Consider the following 10,417-nt stretch of genomic DNA (forward strand, 5'->3'; position numbering starts at 1 on the left):
GTCGGAAGAGAAGAATTAGGAATTTGTTTTGTTCTCCTCCCTAGCTCTGTTTTTCATTCTCTGCACGCCTACTCCTGCCCACAAATCCAGGGCTACAGTCTTTCTCTCTAAAACATATTTGCGCCTACAATGTACTCACTGGTTAATTTACACAGCTCTGATTCATCCTGACAGTCATACGCTTCCGACAGGTGAATACCTCAGGGCAGTCACCTGGAAACACTTTTCTCTAATAACACATATGTTCATGGGGGTGCTGAGTATCACCCTCATCCTCCAGGCATAAGATGCACCAGAGTCCCAGGTTCTTGTCCTGTACCCTTAAGATATTTGTACTTTTTTTTTTTATGTTTTGTTTTATGAGTGTCTTAGCAATCATTTTTAGTTTTTCTAATCTTCTCAATGATCCTTTCATTGTCCCTGTGGTTTTTCTTTTCCCATCTAGTTTGTAATGCAATACTTTGTTGTTCTGGTAATATATTAGTGGGAGATGATTTCTGTGGGGACATATAAATAAATAAATAATGAACCGTGGAACCTGCAGTGAAAAATGGGGACGTTGCAGGAAGAAAACTTTAACGGAAAGAATAAGCTGGCTGAAGGCTGGGTGTAGGGCCTGCTGTATCTAGGTAGGGAGGGTGCATCTTTCGGCTTCTCTTTCTCTCCTGCTTCCTCATTCCCTCCTCCCTACCTGCAGTCACCCTTGGCTGCTCAGAAGCTCAGAATTCTCATATTTCCCAGCTTCCAGTCAGAAGGAGAAGCCATCCTTGGAGGACAAGCTTCGGGGGGTCGGCTATGCGCACCATAAGTCAGGCTGTCTTTAAGCTACTCCCTCACTTACAGTAAGGCTACCCAATTGCCATTAGTGTATAAGATGACTCACCCCCAGCCATGGTTGATTGGACCAGGACAGAACATCTAATCCAGACTGCCAATCAGATTTCCTCTCCACAAATCCTGACTCATTTTAAAACCCCAAGTGTGATCCAAAGCTCTTTCCTCCTTTTCAGCACACGAAGTCTTACGGCCCCAGTGACTTATGTGTGATCTTGTTTGTGCATATGAGTGATGGAGGAGTGCATTCTTCTCTCACAAAAGCCCTCCTTCCACGGTGGCCTGGCCCCTCTAGCATGGGAAGAAGGAAGAGAGAACAAGAAGACATGTCTCCTCAGGTGAAGTACTCTGCACTCCTCTTGAAGTTCATTGTTGCTGAGAGACATGGGTGGAGACTCTTCAGGGATATGAGGCCAGCTGATACCAGAGGGAGGCCTTTGAGAGATCTGGTGACTCCAGACCTGAAGCCTCCTACCACATTCCTCTGGTACATGTCATGATGGTCCTTGACAAACCTGAAGCCTCCAATCTCACCTTCTGTGGTTTAAATCTGGGGTCTAGGAGAAGGTGAGCAGGCTCATTCTCCTCACCTCTGAGGAACTGAGAATTTGAGGGGTGTTCATTGGCTCCTCTCCTGATTATATCACCACATCTTTGGCTTAAATGCTCACTCCCCTGCTGGTAGCTTAAGATAGGCTGGCAAGGCCAGTCACACAACCTAGGCCTGAAAGGTAAGGTTTCTCTTTCTCTCAGAATCCTACCAACTTGGAATGGTTTCCTGGAGTTCCCCTCCCTCAGCTTTGGAGAAGAGGCCAAACCAAACACCAGATTCTTTTTATCAAACTTTGTTTTTCTGCCTAAAAGGAGAAGTTCTCTTTTTAGGTTTTTTCATGATAGAACCCCACAAAACAGTCTAGTTTCTCTGGCTCCTGTGAATATTGGAGGGGTGTCTATAGTTAGCAATTGTTCCTTCTTTATTTCAGCCCTGAGAATTTCCTCTTTTTTATTTTTAAGATTTAATTTTTAAACTTATTTATTTTAAAGATTTTACTTATTTATTCATGAGAGACACAGAGAAAAAGGCAGAGACACAGGCAGAGGGAGAAGCAGGCTCCATGTAGGGAACCCGACGTGGAACTTGATCCGGGTCTCCAGGATCATGCCCTGGGTCGGAGGCGGTGCTAAACCGCTGAGCCCCTGGGGATGCCCTCATTTTTAAATTTAAATTTAATTTGCCAACATATAACACCCAGTGTTCATCCCATCAAGTGCTCCCCTCAGTGCCTGTCACCCAGTTACCCATCCCCCCACCTGCTTCCCCTTCCACAACCCTTTGTTTCCCAGAGTTAGGTGTCTCCCATGGTTTGTCTCTGTCTCTAATTTTTCCCACTCAGTTCCTCTCCTTTCTCTTATAATCCCTTTCACTGTTTCTTATATTCCAAAAATATGGGACGCTTCACGAATTTGTGTGTCATCCTTGCGTGGGGGCCATGCTAATCTCTGTATCGTTCCAATTTTAGTATATATGCTGGTGAAGCGAGCACTAAGATTTCATTTTTTAAGTAATCTTTAAGGCCAATGTGGGACTCGAACCCACAACTTCAAGATCAAGAGTTGCATGTTCCACTGACTGAACAAGCCAGGTTCCCCTCCTAATTTTTCTTTTTCTTTACGACTCCTTTATTTGTGTTAGAGAGAGAGAGAACAGGGGAAGGGGCAGTCGGATGGGAGAGTCCTCGAGCAGACTCCCTGCTGAACGAGGAGGCGGATTCAGGGCTTAGTCCTGCCACCCCAAGACGATGGCCTGCGCTGAGCCCAAAAGTCAGCTGCTTAACCGATTGTGTCACCCAGGTGAACCCCCCCCCCCCCCCACAACTTTTCTAAATACAGCACTAACCCTGCTGTGATCCCTGCATCATTCTGCCAATTTGAGGGCCAGGGTGAGCTCTCCACCAGAAACTCACAACCATTCCACTGCTATAGCTCAAGGAGATTTCTGTTACTTGCAACTAGAGTCTCAGCCACTATGCCATCAGATAAATTAATTCTTTTTTTTTAAGATTTTATTTATTTATTAATGAGAAACATACAGAGAGATACACAGAGACACAGGCAGAGGAAGAAGCAGGCTCCCTGCGAGGAGCCTGGTTCGGAACTTGATCCCAAGATCTCGGGATCACGGCCAGAGCCAAAGGCAGGCGGCTCAACCACTGAGCCACCCAAATACCCCATATAAATTAATTTTTATTCTATATTTATAGCTTTCCCCAGTGGCATGCATTTGGTAAGAGCATTGCCCATAGATGTGAACGGGTGCGCAGAGCAACGGCTCTTTCTTGCACCCTTCCAGTCTCCCTGAGCGTGTGTGTGTTGCGGGGGGTGCAAGGCCGGCGTTTCAGGAGGCCTGGGGCGAGCAGAGCCCGCGGAGCCGGCGCCCCATGCCCTCCGCGGGGAGGCTCCTCGGGACGCGGGGGGCGCTCGCGGCTGCAGGTGGCGTCCTGCCCGCTGCTGCGGTGTCGCCAGCACGGGGCTCCTCAGCCCCAGCCGCGTCTCCCCAGGTGACCCTAATACTTGGTAAAGGTTGCAAGACCCCAAGTAAAGCAAATGAGGGGCGCCTGGGCCGCAGACAGAGGCCCAGGGCGGGACCCGGGTCCGGGGATCGAGTCCCGCGGGGGGCTCCCCGCTCCACCTGCTTCTCCCTCTGCCTGTGTCTCTGCCCCTCACTCTCTGTCTCTGTGTCTCTATGAATAAATAAATAAAAATTTTAAAAAATTAAAAAAAAAAAAAGAAAAGCCAAGTGAAGTTACGGAGGGGCTGGTGGATTGCAAATGCAAGGACAGGCAAGGTGTTGGAGATCCTGGACAGACCCAGGCGGGGGGGTGGGGGCTGCTCTGGCAGTGCGTGAGGCTGGCGGGGGCGGGCGGCTCCGGTGCGAGGCGTGCGCGGGGTGCGGGCCGGGGTGGAGGGCCCCGGGGGGGGGGTGTTTGGGCGACCGGGGGCCGGGGCGGGCCGGGAAGGGGAGGGGGTGGTTGAGGTCACGCCAGCGCTCCCCGCCGCCCAGTCCCGCAGGTGCGGCCGCCCGGTCCCGCAGGTGCGCACACGTGCGGCTGGCGCGGCGGCGAAGCGCTCACCTGTGCGGCCACCTTGCGGGAGGCTGCGGTCAGGGACCCAGGTGAGCGGCCAGGCGAAGGGCGGGGCGCGCGGGGGCCCCGGAACCGGCCTCCTGGCCCAGGGAGTCGGGGCGCGTCCCCTGGCGGCTCCGTGCACCTGTGCGGCGGGGCTTCCCGGGGCCGCTCCGCCCCGCTCTCGCCCAGGGAGGAGGACGCCTGACGAGTCTCCAGAGTTCCCGCTCCTAACGTGGCTCGTGCTGGGGCGACCGTCACGTCGGGGAGCACTTGCCACTTGGGAGCTCTGTTCTACGGCCTCAGGTAGAGCCGCCGCAGCCGGCAGCTGGGGTGGAAGTGAGGTCCTGGGAGAAGCCGGGTTCTTCAGTGTGCTTGGGCTTCTAGATGATTGAGGATTTCCCTGTAAACGCTTCCAGAATTGAGTGAATGGATTGTTTAGGATCTATGACTTAGCCTGTGCCACCCAAGGGTCACGAATTGGCTGAATTCAGGCTCATTTTATTTAGATACCAACACGGTTTGGGGGGGGGGGACAGAAACTGGATTTGAATGTCCTTGTGCAGAGTCTGCGGTCTCCGATTTACTCCAGATCCCACCATTAATCTTTTTATTATTATTATTATTATTATTATTATTAAGATTTTATTTATTTACTCACAAGAGACACACAGAGAGAGAGGCAGACACACGGGCAGAGGGAGAAGCAGGCTCCAGGCAGGGTCTCCAGGATCATGCCCTGGGCTGAATGCTGGCGCCAAACTGCTGAGCCACCAGGCATCCCTCCCCCCACTTTTTTTTTTTTTTTTAAAGATGTCATTGATTTATTTGACACAGAGAGAGCAAGCACAAGAAGGGGGAGCAGCAGAAGGAGAGGGAGAAGCAAGCTCCCCACTGAGCAGGGAGCTCAACATAGGGCTTGATTCTGGGATCCCCGGATCATGACCTGAGCCCAAGGCAGGTGTTAAACCGTCTGAGCCACCCAGGTGCACCACCCCCCCGCCCCCATTCACCGTAAGTTTTAAACAAGCTCCTTCATACATATATATTAACTCCTTGGCCCCAAGATTTTTGCATTTTTATTTATTTATTTATTTAGGAAAAATTCCAGAATGAAAAGTAAAAAGAATGGTATAATGAATCCCCCTATATCACCCCCCCAGCCCTGGAGACTGCTGTTGGGATCCTTGGTGAGAGCAACAGAGCTGCACAATCCACTTTTTTTACAAAAGCTTTTCTTTCCTTCGTTTGACATGCTTCACTCTCATTCTACCCTAGGTTTCTAGTCATTCTTTGTGTTTCTATAGAAGCAGCATCTTTTTATACACTTTCCCACATAATCACTCAATACATATTTGTTGAGCCCCCTATATGTGCCACATCCCCTTATAGGTCCTGGAACTACAGCAGGGAGCAAAACAAGTAACTCAGTGTCTATGACAGGAAGCATTCAGAAGGTTTTGAGTTGAGGAGGGAGATGATCTGCTTAGTTTTTAAAAGCATCACCCGGGGGCACCTGGGTGTCTCCGTTGGTTAAGCATCTGACTTTGACTCAGGTCATGATCTCAGGGTCCTAGGACTGAGCCTGGCATGGAGCCCTGTGTGGAACCCTGTGCTCAACAGGCAGTCCGCTTGTCCCTCTCCCTTTGCCTCTCCCCCAACTCATGCTCTCAGTCTCTCAAATAAATAAATAAAAATCTTTACCAAAAAAAAAAAAAAAAAGAAAGAAAAAAAGCATCACCCAGGATACTCCATGCAGAATAGATCTGAGGAAGCAGGGAGACTGCGGGAGATGTTTGTGTGATAGTGTAGGTAAGAGATGATGGTGGCTTGGTCCAGGGAGACAATGGGAGGAAGGACGTGAAAAGCAGTCAGATTTTGGATATATTTTAGGGTAGATGTGCCAGATTTTGTTCATGGATTGAAAGTGAATGTTAGAGAAAGAGAGGAGTGAAGGATGACTCCCAAGATTTTGGCTTGAGCAACTGGGAGATTGGAGCCACCATATACTATGATGGAAGATGGTGTGGCAGGAGCAAGTTTAGGTGGACGAAGGGAGAACAGGGCTTTGTCTCCACAGTAAGCTGGGCTGCCCCTAGGGTGTGAGGGCTCTGGGAAATATTCTTATGGAACACAAATTGCTGTCTATATAAGCAATTTGATGTGAACAATGTATTTGATATAAAATGTGTTTAAAAATTCATAAACTTATTTGAGGTTTGGTGATTGGCCATGTGATTTAGAATAGTGAGTTGAAAAGAGGTACTTCTGTATTTGCTCCTTGTCTCACCAGTGTACGTGAAGATTACCATTTCTTCCTGTTGAGGAACAGGAACCAGCTCTTCCCGTTCAATATTGTCAAACGTGCCACCTTTCATATTTTCCACCAAGAGCAAAAGATAGTCAACAGATAGTATGCTATTGCTGCTCTCAATGCCGTGGTTCTTTGGAAACTGTTTGTATTGACACAATATAGATCTTGTGTCTGCCGTTGCCTAATACGATTTCCTTAACTAATGCTAATTACATGGGTCTTCCTGATGCTACATCATCCATAGTGCAGCCTGGGGCTACTGGTTTTCGCACTCACAGAGGTGACTTCTGTGCTTTTTGAATGACCACAAGGGCATGTCTTACCCAGAATATGTGGTAATATATGAATGATAATTCATTTCATGATAAATGTACCCCTGGGAATTCTAAAGTGTATATGTAGAGGAGTGCATCTTCCGATCATGTTGTTAGGCCATAAAGAGTGCCTTCCTAGGATGTGATTGACTGTGTTGACTAAGTTCCTGCTTTCAACACTCATGCACCAGTAGGCCCAGCTGGAAGAAAGGTTCCATTCACTCAAGGAATGCCCATCCCTCGTCTGGCATGCCTTAATCCTAAATTGGGAGACTAGGACAGTGCCCTGTCCATAAGAGGCCAGAGGACATCGATGGGAATACCCTGTTGACATTGTGGAACAATGTTTGGAAAACCCTCAGAGGAGAGGCATGGTCACTCCTAGAGGAGGCCTGACACTGTGGCAGAACCTGTGGAGGGGTGGGGTGGGGTGGTATTGTTGGGGGGGTGGTAGGAAGTGGCGATGTCTGGGGAAGGATGCACAGGGCGAAGAACACCCAGTGCCACCCCTGCTGCTCTGGACTGCTGTGGACTGTGGGTAGCGCTGAAGTGGAAACCCCAACAGTTGAGAGCCATTTCGGGGCCCCTGTAGGCTGCTCAAGTCAAGGGCTGACTGAGATCTTTGGTGGCCCTGAACCTGTCCTGTGTCTAACATGAGTCATACAAAATCAGGGTTGGTACTAGACTGGACACCTCATCTCTCTTGATTTTGGGACATTAACACTGTCCATCCCATCCCCGGGTGCCCCTGCAGGAACTGGGGCCAAAAAAGAGTCTCAGGGATCCTTGGGGCATTGGGTTACTCCAGGAGGGGGTGGAAGGGGGAGCCATAGGAACTCGGTATGGAGGGCCATTGGGCACCCAGAAGGGAAGAGATAGGGACCAGGTCCCATGCTGACCTGTCCAGGCTCGGGGCACCTCTTCTAGATGGTTCAGCTTGTCCTGACCAGTCTTAGCCACTAGATAGGGACTTAGAAAATCTTGAGGAAGGCATTTCTGGTGAACAGGCCCATATTTAGGGCAACTCTGCTTGGACGACCACCAGTAGGGGCTCAGGGCCCGAGGTCCAGGGGCTGGCTTGTATCTAATGGTCAGACCGATGTCAACACAAGTTCTTGGGGATGGTCCAGTCTGGAGATCTAAATCTGGGAGCCGTTAAGATTCTGGAAACGGCTTTGCAGAAGAAGGAAAAAGTTCTGAGCCTTCTAGTTCCCACCCTCCACCACCTTATAAAATGTGAGAAGGCGGTTCTCTCCCTTCCCAGGTAGATGAAAAACCCCAAACAAGAATTACTGACTTGATGGTTTCTACGACTTCCACAGCTTACACAAAGCTACACAGAACTCCGAGTCCTGAAAACAGAAGCAGTTCATAATATGAAAAACCACAGACTCAAATCTCCCTACGAAGCAGTACCTATGGGAAGGAATGACATTTTTCATTTCCCACTGCCAGACAGACTCTAGGCTAATAACATTTCCCCTACCTTCTGAACAGTGTTATTTGTTTTCTTCTGCTGTCTGAGTAGTCAGGGGAATAATTAATTAACAGTTAAGTCTGCTGGAAACATACCACCAAGTGGCACTCGGTAAATATTTGTTCACAACGAGGAGGCTATTGCTTATCTATACCATCAAATTAGAAACAGAAAATTGTGGAGTTTTTTTCAGCAAGGTATTAGAGGTTTGTCATCGTATGGGTGAGAAAATTGAAGGTCAGAGAAGCGAGGTGATTTATTCAGTGTTGTACAGCGCGGTTGGGGGAGAGCAAGCCTTGTACCCCGAATTCCTGATTCTAAATTTATTCATTGCTTTTTCTGCTACATTGAGCCAGTGTTTTGGGGAAACGGCTGAATTCCACTAAGCAAATTCATATGTTGAGACATTAACCTTTCCAAAGAACAGGAAAATCTCATTAAGTCAGAATAATTGGAAGAATGGCCAGGGTGAATTGGGGGAAAAGTCTGAACTATTTTCAGAGATACTCAGCTTTTTCCTTTCAAGGCCGTAGAGTAAATCGGAACAAATAACCACAAAATGAGGCCAAGGAGCGTCTCACTGAACCTGTGTGAAGCAATAAACAGGAATAATTTAAAAATGGTACATTTACAGTTTGCATGTACGCGATGACTAAAAATACCATAGGCATTTGGGGAATTAAATTTTTGTTAAAAATAAACTAAATGTTTCCCTTTGAAAACTCCTCGCAAAAATTTACATATGGACTTTTACAAATACGTCAGTCAAGCCATGTGTTAAAATTATCCTGCCTCTGATTTGGTGGCGTGTAAATTAACCTGTTTGCTCTGCTGTACTCCAACTGGCATTATTTCTACAGCTCACAGCAGTACGAACGGTGGCATCTGTCTCTCACTTTCCATCCCTTTGATTTTTTCACCCACCCAAGGCCCATAGAGCAGCCTCCAGCTGCTCAGAAACCGGAGGCGTTTTCTATCTATTCCTTCTTCCGCCCACACTCCCACCAGTTTTCACCAAGTGACCCTCCCCTTGCGTCACCATCTGTGAGAAGTCTTCCTGTTTGGCTGCCGGTCAGATTTTCCACTCACACACGAACATAAAGTTGTTCCTGACGATGTTTAGACATCCTAGGCCTTGCTGTCTCTGTGTCGAGCGGAACTGTCACACGTGCTACTCCTCAAGCGGTTGGTAGGCCTCTCCTGGTTTTCTCTCTTCAAACTGCCTTCCTCCTCCCTTCCTGGGTAGGAACTAGGGTTGTTACCTGGCAGGTAACCCATGGCGGGGGCCACACGGGGCGAGGGGAAGGCATTGATTAACAGGAGGCTATTTGGGAAAACCGTCTGGGTGATGCTCTCAGGGGAGCTAGGCGCTCAAAGCAGGGAAAAAGGAAGATCTCTGGGGCAAATGGGTGCTTATAAGGCTTTGTTTGCCCGGTGAGTTGTCCTGGATAGGACTCAGAGGTCCATGCATCTTAGGAAGAAAAATGACCAAAACAGAAAGGAGGGCTACAGATTTTTCGGCCTTGGACGTTAGCCCCTTCCGATGAGCTCGCTTAACCTCAAAGCAAACTCGAGCTCCTCTGGCCTTCCCCGCTGGCCACCTGCTGCCCCCCTCTGGATGATTTGGAAACTGGAGCTTTGGTTTCTTGCTGGCCCAGTTCTGTCTCCAGTGGGTCTGTGTTCCCATGGCTTCTTTCCCACTTTGCTACAGTGCAGAGAAGTGTGGGCCATAAGGTGCCAACCATGTGTTCAGTGAGTTCGCACCTACTCTGAGTAATGCAAAGATGTCAATTTTCTGACTGGAGGATGAACTTCCTGGTTTTGTGAACCTACGTCCCCGTCCCCCTCTCCTTCTACCCAGAGTCCAAGCTAAAGCCATCTTTCTTGGCAGTCTAGGACAAACAAGAAGCCCTTTCTGACTTGGCACCCTGCCTTAGGAATCTTAGCCTTGGGATCCCTGGGTGGCGCAGCGGTTTGGCGCCTGCCTTTGGCCCAGGGCGCGATCCTGGAGACCCGGGATCGAATCCCACATCGGGCTCCCGGTGCATGGAGCCTGCTTCTCCCTCTGCCTGTGTCTCTGCCTCTCTCTCTCTCTGTGTGACTATCATAAAATAAATAAAAATTTAAAAAAAAATTAGTGAGCTTAATGTCCTCTAACCCCCTCTACTGCATTTCTACTTCTCTTGAAAAAGAAAAAAAAAAAAAGGAATCTTAGCCTTAAAAGGGAGAGTTTGGACTCCTGATCTCTAGGGTCCTTCTGGCTGATTATATAAAAATACCTTTACCGGTGAGAATGTTTACTTACCTTGGAGAAACTCCTATGTATTAAGTGAGGCTTCCTTTTATTGAACAAGAT

At 48.6% G+C, this 10,417-nt stretch overlaps 1 non-coding gene across 1 annotated transcript; it reads right to left on the reverse strand.

Moving 5' to 3' along the window:
* Positions 1-2,274: 2,274 nt before the first annotated feature.
* On the reverse strand, positions 2,275-2,378 carry LOC144304219 (U6 spliceosomal RNA). The gene has a single exon (XR_013371163.1). It is a non-coding gene; the product is annotated as a U6 spliceosomal RNA (small nuclear RNA).
* Positions 2,379-10,417: the final 8,039 nt, after the last annotated feature.

This window comes from Canis aureus, chromosome 2 (assembly GCF_053574225.1).
Source record: "Canis aureus isolate CA01 chromosome 2, VMU_Caureus_v.1.0, whole genome shotgun sequence".
NCBI classification, from domain to species: domain Eukaryota; kingdom Metazoa; phylum Chordata; class Mammalia; order Carnivora; family Canidae; genus Canis; species Canis aureus.